The sequence below is a fragment of the Lissotriton vulgaris genome, chromosome 1_1 (genome assembly GCF_964263255.1).
Source record: "Lissotriton vulgaris chromosome 1_1, aLisVul1.2, whole genome shotgun sequence".
Lineage (NCBI taxonomy): Eukaryota > Metazoa > Chordata > Amphibia > Caudata > Salamandridae > Lissotriton > Lissotriton vulgaris.
In genome coordinates, this window is record NC_141685.1 from 2073905236 (window position 1) to 2073920728 (window position 15493).

The window sequence follows — 15493 nt, forward strand, 5'->3', positions numbered from 1 at the left end:
GCTAATTGGCTGTACTCTGTCTGTCAACACTCCAAACCAGGAAGTGTGTGCAGCCATCTTGTGTCTCTGTAGAACCGAGGCACAAGAAAACTGAAAAACAAGTGTGCAAAAGACGCAAAAGACGCGAAGGGGGCAGGGTAGAAACACCGTGGCCCCTAGGCCTGCTCAGGGGGTCCTACAAGGACCCATAAGGCACAGAAAATATTATTTCTTTTTTTTTTTTAAATCGCACGATACGCGTATGGTACGCGTACCGCGTGAAAAATGAAAAAAAACGAAGACCCCTTTATTGTTAAGTAGCCCCCTGGGGGCCAAATCCCAGGGGCAATGTACTTATTTATAATGGGGACCCAGAGGGGCCCGCAGCCCCGGGGACCGCCACCCCCGGGGCTTTCACATTATGTATGCAGGGGGCTCACTGCCCACCCACAGCTCCAGGGACCGCCACCCCTGGGGCTTCTTTGTTTTAAAATAAACAATAAAATAAGCTGTGGGGGGGCTCAAGCCCCCCCAAACGCCCCAGGGACTGACACCTCCCCAGGGCACTAAATTTTTAAATTGGGGGGTCTGTGACGGACCCCCCAGCCCCGGGGACCACCACCCCACAGAGCTTTTAAATGTTGGGAGGGGGGGCATGCAGCTCCCCTTCCTGGAGCCTTGTGGTGGCCCTGGGGACTGCCACCCCCCAGGGCTGGCTCCTGCAGTGTCCACCCCCGAGACAATGTAGTTTAGTATGGTTTTTGGAAGCCAACCAAAGCTGATTGCTTTTCTACATGGAGAGCAGCATGTTAGCTGCTCCCCATGCAAAAAAAGCAATACCGGCTCCCGAAGGACGCGGGGAGCCGGCAGGGACCGTGGGGGGATTGGGGACATCCCACAGTCCCCACTGAGAGGGACAGTCCCGGGGATGGGGTCCCCGGGGCCAGAAATGGCTCAGGAGGAGGGCCAAGTGGCCCCTCTCCCCCACATATATTTTTTTAAAATGAGGAAGAACCCCAGGGAATGTGGTCCCTGATTCTAAAAGAAGCCTTAGGAGGGGGGCCAAGGAGCCCCACTCGCCACATTTTTACAACCTCTGGTGTGTACGTGTTCGGTACGCGTACCGTACGGCGCTTGGTGCCTGAATACTAAGGCGTCGTGTGCGCGTATCTAAGCAGGAAAAAGAAAAATATTTTTCAGATATTTATCAAATTTATGTGTTTATATGTTGGGTGGCTTTAAAAAGAGACCCTGTGTTTATTGATAGATTTTATTTCCTACAAGTAAGTACCGATGCAGAGTCTAAAGTTCATGAGGAAGACTCTGTTCCCTTCATCTGTAAAATGTACATTGTCTCTCCTATAGATGCCATGTATATTGAAACGCAGATTGTTGCTGTAAATGGACCCCATTCTATAGTCTCAGAGAAAAGCAGAAACAGATTTATTCACGTTTCATAACTTTCTCAATCTGTGGACAAAATTGATTGGACCAGTTCCATTTCTGTATTTGGCATATGTTAGAATACACAAAGGCAGTTTGGGGGAAAAGTGCCATCAGTTCTACAAAGGTATCCTTCATAAGCATTTCCAGATCTACCCCAGACAAAGTGCTAGGTCGTTGTCACCACAATGCACAATTATGAGGTCAGAGTTTTGAAGATGTAAAAAGGATTTCACCAATGGCATCAATTGGTGCCACTTTAACCCTCTCTGTCCAATCCATTTAATGTCTACGTTTGGTAAACCTAGGTCTTTGTGAATTCCTTTCTGTTCTGCGTACCTTTGGCTCCAGAAAATATAGCTGTGTCCCACAAGCCACACTTTAAGCATCTTCAAGAGAGGTCTGGATGTACTCAGATGGTCTCTGTAAATGAAATGGCAATTTGAAAAGTAAGATGTTTCTAAAATGGTGGATGAGAAGCAGATTTGAAAAAAGAAAATAAATGATTGTTTTTTTGAAAAGATTCTACACAGAAAACTAGGGTGCAATTTTCTGTTTTTTAAAAGCATGATATTTATTGGTTAAAAAAAGCTGATAGAAAAGAACGTTACAGAAGATAAGCTGGTATATTGAAAAGCCAAGCACAGTTGCTGCTTTGATTTGCAACATTGTTTGATGAACTTTTGACCTGTTTGCTCAGTTAAGTGTTCCATGAAGTGTTTTTTATGGTAACAGGCAGAAGGCAGAATGGGGGTAGGGTTGAAAGTTTTGTCAGTTGGAAAGGGTTCAAATGTTCAAGCACTAGAACTGTAAGATTCCTCTTGAATTAATGTGGGAATAAATGTGACTTGTTATTTATATGTATATGTGTGTAGATTGAGAGGAAAACTTTGCTATTTGCCATAGAACTTCCTGACCACCTAGACCTCCTCTGGGGGTCCCATAAGGACCCCCAAGGCTTTTAAAAAAAAAAAATTGCGTGATGCGTGTACGGTAAGTATATCGAGTGAATTAAAAAAAACGAAGAACGCTTTCGTGGTAATCAGCCTCCGGGGGAACCAAGTCATGGGGGCAAAGTGTTTATTGTAGTGGGTAGCGAGTCTTCGGGGTCCGGCGCAGGGGTATGCAGGTTCAATAACGGGTGCCTAGCCAAGGAGGCGGTGTGCCATTTCGCTATCCACCCTCCCCCCCGTGACCCATGGCGCTCAGAACTGTAGCGCCTAATAATAAACTCGGTTCCACTCGGTTCCACTCCAATATGTTGGAATCTCAGAAACCCTTGTAACTCTTGGTCAGGGTGGACCTTAGCGCGCCCATACTGCCCATACCGCTAGGGTTCCTACATGACACTATTCACTTACACATTGGTCCTGATGAATGCCTGATTAACTACATCACATAGGCTGCAACATGTTCATGTTGACCTAAATCATTACACATAGGGATAAACTCGGACTTTGAATTTTGGTCCTATATCCTTCACTGTTTTTACACTGTCCAATTGGCAAACTAATAAAATACTTGTTTTGACCTAATTGTGACATTTTAAACCTTTCACTTCACTTTCACTAACCAGCTCCGCAGTATTTTTGGCATTGTAGCACACTGGGGTGGTATTCGGCCACTGCCTGTGGGGCCCAATGATGAAGCATGTCACCAACTAGTGGTGAGTGACGGCCTTTTTAAGAACCTAACATGGTTTCTTCTGTACTTCCACACTTGCTGACAAACTATTCGGTTTGTTCCTACAGTCACTTCAGCAGTGACGCTCCTTTGCTGTTTGATGTATTGTAGTGGGGGCCAGAGGGGCCCCGGGTACCGCCACCCCCTGGGGCTTTAAAAAAAATAATAATAGGGGCCCAGAGCGGCCCCACAACCCCAGGGACCGCCACCTCCCACCCTGTCATTGCAAACTGCTTTCCTATTTGGAAGAGTGAGCAGGTTAATAGGCTCTCTCTGCCAAATAGGAAAGCAGATTGCAGAGTCTAAACTTGTTGCGGAGGAGTGTTTTACAGTGTGCCGAACTTTTGACCTCTGTGGTCAGTTGAGTTTTGCATGATCTGTTAGTATGGTAACAGCAGAAAGCAAATTGGGGGTAGGGTTCAAAGTTATGTCAGTGGGAAAGGGTTCAAATGTTCAACCAATAGAAATAAGTGTTTGCTTTTGAATTAATGTGGGAAGCAATTTGATTTGTTATTTACATGAATGTATGTGTTGAATGAGAGGGAAAGTTTGCCATTTTCTGTTTTTGCTAAGAACACTGAAGTAGAGAGATTTTGTATAAGAATATCTGCTGTGTGACTGGCATTCTTTTTAAATTACAAATCAATTTGAAAGGTGAGTTGTTAACTTGTAGTGGGATGTATGTGGTGCATTTTGTTTTTAGTAAGAGTAATGTGTTTATCCTTCTAAAGTTCAAGGAGTAGTTTAGTTGTGTAGAATCACATTCTGAGTTTGTCTGCATTTGGATAACCATTGTGATAAAAACATTTGGTAAGTTAATTTGTTTGATGAGTCAGCCTTGTGCAGTAAAGTGCAGTACTAAAAAATGTAGAATGTGTGCAGTCACTTTTTCAGTTCTAGAGTAGTTAATAGTGTTGCTTGTTTAGAATTAGGCTTGTGTTTCAAATCTACATTTTTTCAGGCAGTAGACATACACTACAGCAAACTCTCTGTGGCATATTTAAAAGCCTCTTGCACCTGTTTGTGCTACCATTGTGTCACTTTTTTGATGTTATGTAGACACTAATAATGCAGCAGATTGCTTATGTATTTGCAAAATGACTCAGGATTGTATAGTAAAATGCAGCAGTGATAATTATAGAATGTGTTTATTCAACTTACCGTTTCTAGACTAGTAAATGTTTTTTGGTAGAATGCAAGGTCTAATATGTTTTGTCTAGAATCACACTATGAGACTCTAGGCTTTTAGGGATTATTCTGAGAGAAGCTTTTTTGTACATTTTGTGTTTGAAGACATATACGTGCTTAAAACCTATCCTTTTATCAAGTTTTGATTGAATTTGAAACCAGTTATTGCTTTTGTATTTGCAAAATGTCTCATGGCTGTACAGTAAAATGCAGTATTTATATTTCTGGAATGTGTGCAGTCATATTAACCTTTCATATTAATAGTGTTGCTTGTCTAGAATCTACAATTTACCAGTCAGTATACATACACATCTGCATACACTCTGGGGCAGATTTACAAGCCCCTTGTGCCTCTTTGTTTTTCTATTGTGTCACTTTTTTGATGTAATGTTGGTGCCAATAATGCAGCAGATTGCTTATGTATTTGCAAAAGTCAGGATTCTATAGTAAAATGCAGCAGTCATATATACAGAATGTGTTTAGTCACCTTACCGTTTCTAGACTAGTAACTGTGTTTTTGTAAAATGCAAGGTTTAATATTTTTTGTCTAGAATCACATTGTGAGTCTTTGTGCATTTAGGAATCATTGTGAGAGAAGCATTTTTGCAATATGCAAGTAGTAGTGTAACCAAATTAACACTTGTGTTTCAGGCCTACATTTCCGCATTAAGTATCTATGCAGTCAATTTATAAGAAATACTGTTATTTGTCTAGAAACACAGTGTGAGTCAGTGTACATTTGAGAAACTTGAGAGAGAATGATTTGGTTGGTTGATGTGTTTGCAGATATATAGGTACATGTACTGTTGCAGTGAGCCATTCTTTAGGGCATGCAGTGCTAGAAATGTTTATGCACTATGCAAGTAGTAGTGTAACCATCTTCACATTTGTGTTTCAGGCCTATATTTCCCCAGTCAGTATCTATATACTCAATTTATAAGAAATACTGTTATTTGTCTAGAATCACACTAGGAATCAGTGTCTATTTGGGAAAATTGAGAGAGAATGATTTGGTTGGTTGCTGTGTTTGCAGACATATAAGTACATGTACTGTTGCAGTGAGCCAGGCTTTAAGACAGGCAGTGCTTGAAACTGTTATATACTATGCAAGTAGTAGTGTAATCACCATCACACTTGTGTTTTGGGGCTACATTTCCCCAGTCAGTATCTATACACTCCATTTATAAGAAATACTGGTATTTGTCTAGAATCACACTAGTCAGTTTTGTTGACCCATTCAGCAGTATGTCCTTATCCATTCACTGCACTAAAACTCAAGCACTTATAAATTCAGTCAGAGACCACTTGCAGAACCCTAATCATTCACTCAGTACCCAAGTACTCATGCAACGAAGTTGGCCTTAGGGCATGTAAATGTAAATTGATACTTGTATAGCGCACTACTCACCTGCAAGGGTCTCAAGGCGCTTGTACGAATACCACTGTGGAACCCATCCTGGCTTTCCCTGTGAGGAGTCCACTCCTGGGCACCCCCAAGGTGGAGGCCAGGCATCCTTAACGTTGTGGGGGCGGGTGTGGAGATTAAGCAACCTATTTGCCCAGAGTTGCAGAGTGGGACTCCATGATTGGAATAGGCACTGAGGAGAGAATTATCAGGTCCGTGGAATTTTTAGCCCAAGACCCGCCGAGGCAGGGAATTGAACCCTGGTCCCGGGCTAGACCTCTGCATCAGGGTCGGCCGCTCTAATCATTGAGCCACACTTTTCCACGCATGAACTGCTTCAAATTGCTATGCACTATGCTTGTAGTCTTCTATCTGCATGCACACTAGTCTTTTATACCTTCAATTCCCTAGTCTGTATCCTTACATTTCCACCAAGCAGTCTGTCACTGCTGTTGCACTGTTGTAGTGACCCATTCAGCAGTTTGTTGTAATCCATTCATTGCATTAAAACTCAAGCACTGTACTTGCAGAACTGTAATCATTCAGTCAGCATCCAAGTACTCATGCAGCGACGTAGGCCTTAGAGCATGAACTGCTTCAAACCACTATGCTGTCATTGCTGTTGCACTGTTGTAGTGACCTATTCAGCAGTTTGTTCTAATCTATTCACTGTACTAAAACTTATACATTCAGTCAGGCACTGGCCTCACAGAACAGTAATCATTCAGTCAGTACCCAAGTAATCATGCACCGAAGTAGGCCTTAGGGCATGAACTGCTGCAAAGCGCTATGCACTATGCTATTAGTCTTCTATCTACCTGCAAAATTGTCTTTTACACCTTCAATTCCCTAGTCTTTATCCTTACACTTCCACCAAGCAGTCTGTGACTGCTGTTGCACTGTTGTAGTGACCCATTCAGCAGTTTGTTCTAATCCCTTCACTGCACTAAAACTGAAGCACTTATAAATTCAGTCTGGCACTGTCCTTGCAGAACTGTAATCATGCATTCCGTACCCAAGGACTCATGGAGCGAAGTAGGCCTTAGGGCATGAACTGCTTCAAACCGCTATGCACTATGCTTGTAGTCTCCGATTTACCTGTACACTTGTCTTTTATACCTTCAATTCCCTAGTCTGTATCCTTGCACTTCCACCAAGCACTCTGTCACTACTGTTGCACTATTGTATTGAGCTACTCAGCAGTTTTTGCTAATCTATTCAAACTCAAGCATTTATAAATTTAGTCAGGCACTGTCCTTGCAGAAGTGTACTCATTCAGTCAGTACCCAAGTACTCATGTAGCGAAGTAGGGCTTAGGACATGGACTGCTTCAAACCCATATGCTGTATGCATGTAGTCTTCTATCCATGTGCACACTTGTCTTTTATACCTTCAGTTCCACACTTAGTATCCATGATGTTGCAGCAAATACTCTGTGTTTCGCCTTGTACTGTTCTCAATGCATTCAGCACTATGTACTAATCCATTCACTGCTCAAAAATCCAACTACTTATACATTCATTAAGGTACTCTTCTTTCAGATGTAGTTCTTGAAACTTTTATGCAGTATGTATGCACTTCTGTTACACAGTTGTTTTTTATACTTAGTCATTGTACATTATATTTATTTAGTAATAGAATAGTATATTTTAATAGATTTATTTTTATAATGTTATATATATTTTTATAACAGCTTCTATTTATCAACACTAAAAGAAATTCATCATGCATTCAAAAAGTGAAAAGAGGAAAGAACATAATAAAGCTTATTATTTAAAGACAAGTCATCCACAAGATTTACCTGAACAACAATGTGTGGACAAAAAGAAAAAACTCCTGGTAAGACAACAAAGGATTTTCTAAAGAAAGTATCAAACACTGGGAATAGTCTGGAGAATGTGAACAATACAAAGAATGTATCTGCAACAAAAAAGAGAAAAAACTGAAATCCTGGGAAATCATGTTCTAAAGAAACACTGTATAGTAAAAGGAGGAAGAATCAATTTCAGGAAATTAGAAAAAGAATGTTTTACAATAGAGTTGTCTTAAACTTATTGAAGGATATGAAGAAATATAAAAGAAAATCTGCATTTTATAAGAAGAAGAAACATATTGAAAGTATTGTTCAGAAGGCTTTCGAATTAAAAAAGAAATTATTTACTTTAATAATCAATAGAATTCGATCACTAGATAAACCAATTGATTTAATGAAGGCCAAAAGTAAGTGGAGAAGACTAATTAACAGAACTCATTTTTCTGATTTTTTTTGGGTGAATGGAAACACAGTTCAAGTTCTGGGCCTTTTTTTAATGAAGAGACTAATGATTTGTTGCATGCAGTTGACACCAGTGTTCAAATTTATGAGGTAAAAAATGGTTGTCCTATTGAGAAAGAGAAAATTGTTCCCAGAAATGCAGAAGAGGTGTTAGCTGATGAAGTTTTAGGGGGACGTCTTAAAGCTCCAATGTACACTTAGAATTGCAGTAGTATTTGTAGTGTACGACAGGAATCTATGGATTTTTTACGCAATTTCTTACGTGAGTATACTAAGAAAAGTGTTAAACAAAAGTTTAAGATGTTGCAAGGACTAGACCCTTGCAGAGTGAGAGAAAATACTGGTTTGCAAGGTCATTCTCTGGCTTGTCTTTCTAAAAAAGTAGGTTGAAGTGTTTTTCACCATTTCAGAATGTTGGCAGCACATCATACTCAAATGAGGAAATGAGTCAGAACATTGTATTATGGAAAAAGTTGAACAGTGCTCTTTTGCCGTGGATCAGTATCAGATGCAATGAACGTTTATGAAGAAATTGAGGTTAGTTACTTTGGTCCTAAGCAAGACAATGCTGAGAAAGACAATGCAGAAACTGATACATTAATAGAAGAAAATGTGGAAGAGAATGTACAACATTCTAGTACAAAAAAAATTGAGCAAGAAATTACGAACTTTAAAGTGATTTCAGGTGAAAGGCCAAATTATTCTTTATTTGTTGTTGACAAACTCATTATACAAATCAGACTAGGACTGTTGATCTATATTTAAAAACTGAAAGACAAAAATAATAATGAGTGGAAGGAATTTGCAACATATTTGTTGGTAGAGAATTGTTTTGATTTGGGTTCTGATCAACATATTTGTAAATATTGTTATAACAAATTAGACAAGAACAAAATGCCTAATAGAGCTGTGCATAATAATCTTGAGTTGGTAAAAATTACTTCTGAACTGATGGATTTAAATACCTTTGAGCTTATGAGTCTATTCTTATTCAAAGTGTGCATCCATTTCAGGCTATTGTTTGTATGAAGCCTAAGACAGGGAAATTGCCTCCTTCAGATTTACAGAGAGGATTAAAGGGAAGAGTTGTATATTTGCCTCTAGATTTAAAGAAAAATATTGAAACAATTGGTGTAGATAATGTAGAAGATGAACCTCTAGTTATTCTAGTTAATGGCGTTCCTACTAAGGGTAAGAAAATCTGGCAAGAATTAGTGGATGTTAGGAAAGTGAAAGAGGCAACGTTGTATCTGGTAACAAAATAATCAGTACTCTAAAAATGTGTATGTGGTAGAAGAAGAAATAACTGTAGAAGAAGATACTGATTCGTCAACTGGACTAATTGAAAAAGTGGATATGTCTTGAACTGAAGAAATCTATGAACATTACAGTGTTCATTCCAAAGAAGTGATGGGAATACTATTGAGTTATTCCAAATGAAAGAAGCAAAGGGAAGTCCCATAAGTGTATGGGAAGAAACCTTGGAAGCTCGTTGTTTCCCTCAGTGATTTCCAACAGGAAAAGGAGGACGATATGATGAACGACCTGTCCAGAATCCTGCATTTGAATACCGGACATCAAGATTATATGCAGAAGATCCAATATTTCGACAATGAATTCCATGTTTGTTTGTTTCATCTTTTTTTTAGCGTGACTTGTCTGGAATTTCTTAAGCAGTCAACCATATATTGAAAACAGGTGTACATCTGCAAAATGTTTTGTAAATGTACATGTATTTATATAGCGCAAATCGCCCACATCGCAGGCATCTATGCGCTTGCTTAGGGAACCCGTCCTGGTATTCCCCTGTGAGATACCCCGGCAGGGTATCCACAAGGTGAAAGCCAGGCATCCCGCCGTGAGGGGCCGTTGTGGAGATTAAGCAAGCTATTGCCCAGAGTCGCAGAGTGTGAACCCGTGAGTCGAGTAGGCACCGGAGTGAGAATTATCGAGTCCGTGGAATTATTGAGCCCAACCCCCGTCGGGGCGGGGAATGGAACCCTGGTCCAGGGCCGATCTCAGCTTCCGGGTCTGCCGCCTCTAACCCCTGAGCCACACTTCTCCTTGTCAAAGGAATTTATGGATAAAGTACACCAGAAAGATAATGTTTTGGAATCTCAGTTGATTAATCTCATGGCATGTCAGCGTGGTACTAATGAGTACTGGTACCCTTCCTCATGGAGAACTTAAATGTATGCTAAGGAACTTAGGAACTCCTACATGGTTCCTTACTCTAGGCTGTGCTGAATATGCTTAGGATGATTCACTTCAATTTCTTTGAGAGGAAAATCCAAATACAGTAAATATTGAATACAAGACACCTGTAGAACTGTGCTCTTTGGATCCAGTTATTGTACGCAGATAACTCAATCATAGAATTGAAGCTATGATGTCTTTTATCACCAAAAGAAAATCCTCCTCTTGGAGAGGTTGTGGATTTCTTTTAGAGAAAGGAGTATCAAGCAAGAGGTGCACCTCACACACATATGCTAATATGGATCAAAGATGCCCCCAAATTCGGAACAGATTGGGATGATACTGTCTTGTCTTTTATTGAAGAATATGCTACATTTGCTATACCCAAAAGCACAGAAGAAAAGAACTTAAGACAACAAGTCTTACGATTCCAAAGCCATCGTTGTGGGAAATACTGTTGTCAAAATTACAAGTCAAAGGAAATGTTTTACACCAAATGTTGTTTTGGTTTTCCACTTCCTGTAATAGTCAAAGGAAGAGTAAACAGTTTTCTGTCAGCTGTGCGACATACCGTGACAAGAAAGCCTCCAAAGAATACCTATAATTTGAGAAGAAATGAAGAGTCAAAATATATAAATGATTATAATCCAGTTATTCTGTCCATGTATAATGCTAACATGGAGCTAACATGGATATTTAATAAGTTGCAGACAATTCCATTGCTTTTGCTCAATATGTACCATCCTACATAACAAAATCAGAAAAGACGGAATCGAAGGAAATGTGGGAAGAGATTTCCCACGAGAAGAGTCTAAGTAAGAAATTATACAGTTACAGTTTGAAGATGTTATCTCATCGAGTAAGCGGAGCGTATGAATGCTCAGATCGCTTATCATCTGCAAATCTATACTCCAAATCTAGAAGAATCATTAAGGTGAATCTAGGTCTTGCAAATTGAATATTTAGCTGAAAAAGAGCCAGAAAGTACAGATATTGTGAAGACAAATATGTTGGACACATATTATCCAAATAGAAGTCATCATCTTGAGAACATTTGTCTTTATGAAGTGCTGCAAAACTATATTTTTAAACGGAATATTAAAGAAAATATCAATAATGGAATATATGCTGTGGTTGGTTCTGAAGGATGTTTGGTGAAACAAAGAAAAGGACATTTAATTAATCACCGAAAATTGAGTTGCAATACTCCTGACAAAAGGGAATTTTACTGTTTAGCTCTTTTGCAACTCTTCAAGCCATGGCGTTCAGAATTGGAATTACTTGGAGATTTTCAGAGCTACGAAGATTCATTCATTGCAACTAAAGATACTAAAGAATGTCCTGTGTTTGCTAATTATGTGAAAATGTTGAATGATGAAACTGAGCAAGAAGCTACAATTGCAGCCTAGATTGCTGGAGACAGTTCTCAAGACAGTCAAACGTCTGTTCCCTTGAGTCAGGTCAGGATCCACTAGGAGAACCCATTGTTCAAAATGAAGCAGCAATTGCCATGGATGAGGTGGAAACAGCAATGTATTAAGCTCAAGAAGATGTAACAAACTTAGGAAACTTGGAAAAACACCTAAATGTTGAACAGAAACAAATATATGAGCAAGTGAGACAACAAATTGGCCATGGATTATTTCATGAAAAGAAACAGTGCTCATGCATGTCATTTCAACCTATCCGAATGTATGTGAGTGGACAAGCTGAAACAGGAACATCTATTATATGGTATCTGTATGTAAATTGTTTGGTTTGTGTGGTAGTTTTCCAGACCTTACACTGTCTGCATCTGTAGTGACCCAGAGTGATAGGTAGGTTCAACATTGTTCTCAGAGTTGGTGGTTCAGGGGTATCCAAGTGTGGACTGTTATATATAATACCTCTAACCGACTCCTAATCCATCTACAACATTGGGTCGTACCATGGAAAACCCTAGGAGGTTATGCACTAACTAAGGCCCAATGACAGTCGTAGGCACCCATGCTGAACTTACTATGTTAATTTTACACATATGCCAAAACACACAGACGGGCAGAGTATACATGCATTGCAGCCTCCCAAGTCCCCTGACAGCCAAACCCTTTGTAACGTATAATAATGCCGAGGTAGAGATATGTTGGGAAGATCACCTGTTCCTTTATGAGCATGCCTTATTCTATGAATGGAATCGATTTACATTTTGCTGCAATGATTAACAGGTATAGCGATATTAGTTAGTATGTTCACCTCTAGCAACATGTACGGGCGATTATTCAGCCTTTTCTAGATAAACTGGCCATGATGAGGTCCGGTCCGCTCTCTTTTTTGTACGTTAATGCCGCGAAACCCGGTCGGGTTAGCGTTAGTGGCATTAATCATTAATCATGTGTGTGAGACACAAGCCCCTAGTACTGTGAGAATATTGTTTATTGCTATGTTTAAACCACCCACGTATCTGGACACAATCTTTAACACGAGTGCATAGAGTGCTCCTTTTTTCCTATATTTACTGGATCTAGCGCTCCTGCGCTTACATGGATATCGAATGATATATCCTCTGTATGATATGTTTCTAATGTCTAGATGTTTTTAACCCGGCGGGGTATTGATATAATAATACAATTGTCTACTGCCCAATGCATTTGGTGCCTTTGGCAGACGAATGTGGGAATAATATGATTGAACACCCACTTATACTTTCATAACCCCTATTTTTAGGTTGTAGCACGCTGTCGTTTCAACTAGGAGCCTGCGGGCCCATCCCTTATTATCAACGCTGCCCTACTTGACAGGTAGCATGCTGGTAATTATAATTTCAATTCCTTTGGACTTCTTTCAATAGGTGATTCTTCTTTTAGTTTACAACTTTTTCTTTAACTTTGGGTGCTCTACACATTCCCCCACACCACTTCCAAGTCCTGAAGAAGACCCCAAAGTAAGGTGCAACTTGACCTACACATCCCAAGGGTCAAAACGTTGACTGTCTCCTTACAACGCCTTCCCATCTGCAACAGATTATTATTACTGTGTGTTTCTATATGGGCTAGGACTGCAAGAATGTAGAAAGATATATGGGGCTATAATACATATGCCTGTGTGACGTTAACCAGCTGAATTTTTCTGTGTGACCACATTTAACCACTATATCTGTCTTATCACTACCTTGATCCTCATGAATCACTACCCCCTCCTCTCATTTTCTCCCTGTCCCGTTTCGGGCACTAATGCTTATTTATGCTGAATATGTATATACATAAATTGTATGAAAATGAGGATGTGAATAAATAACATCACTCAGAAAGTTGTGTTACTAGTTATATATACATGAGTTTTTGATATTTTTGCTTAAACTCAGAAATACATAGTCTGGGACACTTATCTATGTCACGCATCCAGAGAGGGAGGCGCGGCCATTTTGGTGAGATTCACTCCCACATATGCTCGCGCTGCTGGCTGATTTCTGTGCTTTTGGACATGCCTCCTGCTGTTGTCTACCTAATCTGCTTGCGCAGTCAGGATTAATCCAGCTAGATGTACTGGAAGACTACTAGGCTGGAGTGGGTGGAGAAGGCGGATAGGTTGCGAGGGCGCCACCATTTTCCCCCTTCCTGTGGTGGAGTTTACGGATACGGCCCGCTGCGCTAAGCTCTGCGTGCGGAGGGTGGAGCGGACACAGCGACTGGTACTAGAACGTGCACTGGGACCTGCATCAGGAGTGCTTTGATAGGAACTGGGGGACTGAAGGTGACACACGCTGCAGCTGTATTACCTACGAGCAGTGGCACTTGGAGGCCTAATGCGCTGGGCAGCCCCCTAAGGTGTGTGGGGTTAAGTGCTATGAACTGACCTGCAGGTGATTGGGGCCTGTCAGCGTTGCTGGTTATCAGTGGTCTCTTTGGCTAAGGGCACTGGGACAGATGCAGCTACAAGGTGCAAAGTCTGAGTGGTGAATGGGACTGGAGGAAGAGTTGTCCACTGCTGGGGTCTTGAAGTGAGCACAAGAACAGGACCGAGAGGTGCCATTGTGGGCTGATTCTGGATCCCTGGGTCGCTACAGCGGAGTGGAGCTGCGAGTGATTATTAACGGAGTGGCACTTGGTATTGTGTTTTCTGGCCACCTTTGTTGCAGAAACTGCTGGATATCAAGAAGAGACTGATTGCTCCTTCCTGTACGCAATGGGCGTGGGGTTGTGGCACTGGAGTTTGTTTTGCAGTAGTTAAAGCGAGGCCCCGGACCTATCGGGAGAGTGGCTGGGCCAGGACGTACGATGGGGGGACTTGTAATGGATGCTCGCCAGCCGAAACTCAAGTTTGAGCCTAAAACAGCCAATAAACAACAGACTGCAGAGGAGGGTGCTGGGGCGGAGGCCTCTCAGCAGGATACCCTGCAAACATCCAATGATGATCTTAAATCGCTACTTACGGAGGTCAGGCAAGGGTTTTCAACCATGGTGGACAAAATTGACATGGTCTCCACCCGAATTGATGTCATAGTGCACACGATTGAGGGGCACGAGATGCGTATTAAGGAGGCGTAACGAGTCTCTGATGTGGAGGACACTACTGCCCAGCTCAAAAAGGCAACGGCACAGATGGATCATAGCAGCAAAGAATGAGGACATAGAAGCCCGAAGTCGTAGAAATAACATTCGGGTCCTGGCAATTCCAGAAAGTACAGCTACAGACAGGATGGAGGAGTATATTGGGACGTTACTTAAGGCTGTGGTGGGTGCCGACCAGCTGTCTTCTCAATTTGTGGTGGAAAGGGCGCAATGATTGCTGGGAGCAACACCCCCCCACCTGGAAGCCCGCCCAGGCCTATCATTGCTTGTCTATTGAACCATCGGGACAGAGACGTTGCTTTAAGGATTGCCAGAGAGAAAAAAAACAGTTGGCGCATGATGGCATCTCTTTCACAATTTACCCAGATTGTACAATTCATGTACAAGAGGAACGTCCTAAATTCTTGGGGGTAAAACAAAAGCTCAGACAAGCTCAGATAGACTATGCCTTATTATACCCTTCCCGCCTTCGTGTCACTCATCAAGGGACACAACATTTTTTCACTAATCCACAGCAGGGGGAGGATTACTTGAAACAACTCAAAACGCAGAGACAACAGCAGCGAAAGCCGGAGGAATCTCCGGGATCGCAGCCTCCGGAGAAGAAATGGGACACTTGGAGTTTAGCTTTGATGCATTGTGTCGAGACGTTCTATGCCCTGCTATATTGGCTAAAAGTTTAATGATGATGGAATGGTGGATTGAGTTAATTTATACATCTGATGTGTAGACGCTGGGGTGTAGAGATTGCTATAGGTGTGAGAGATACTTGAACTG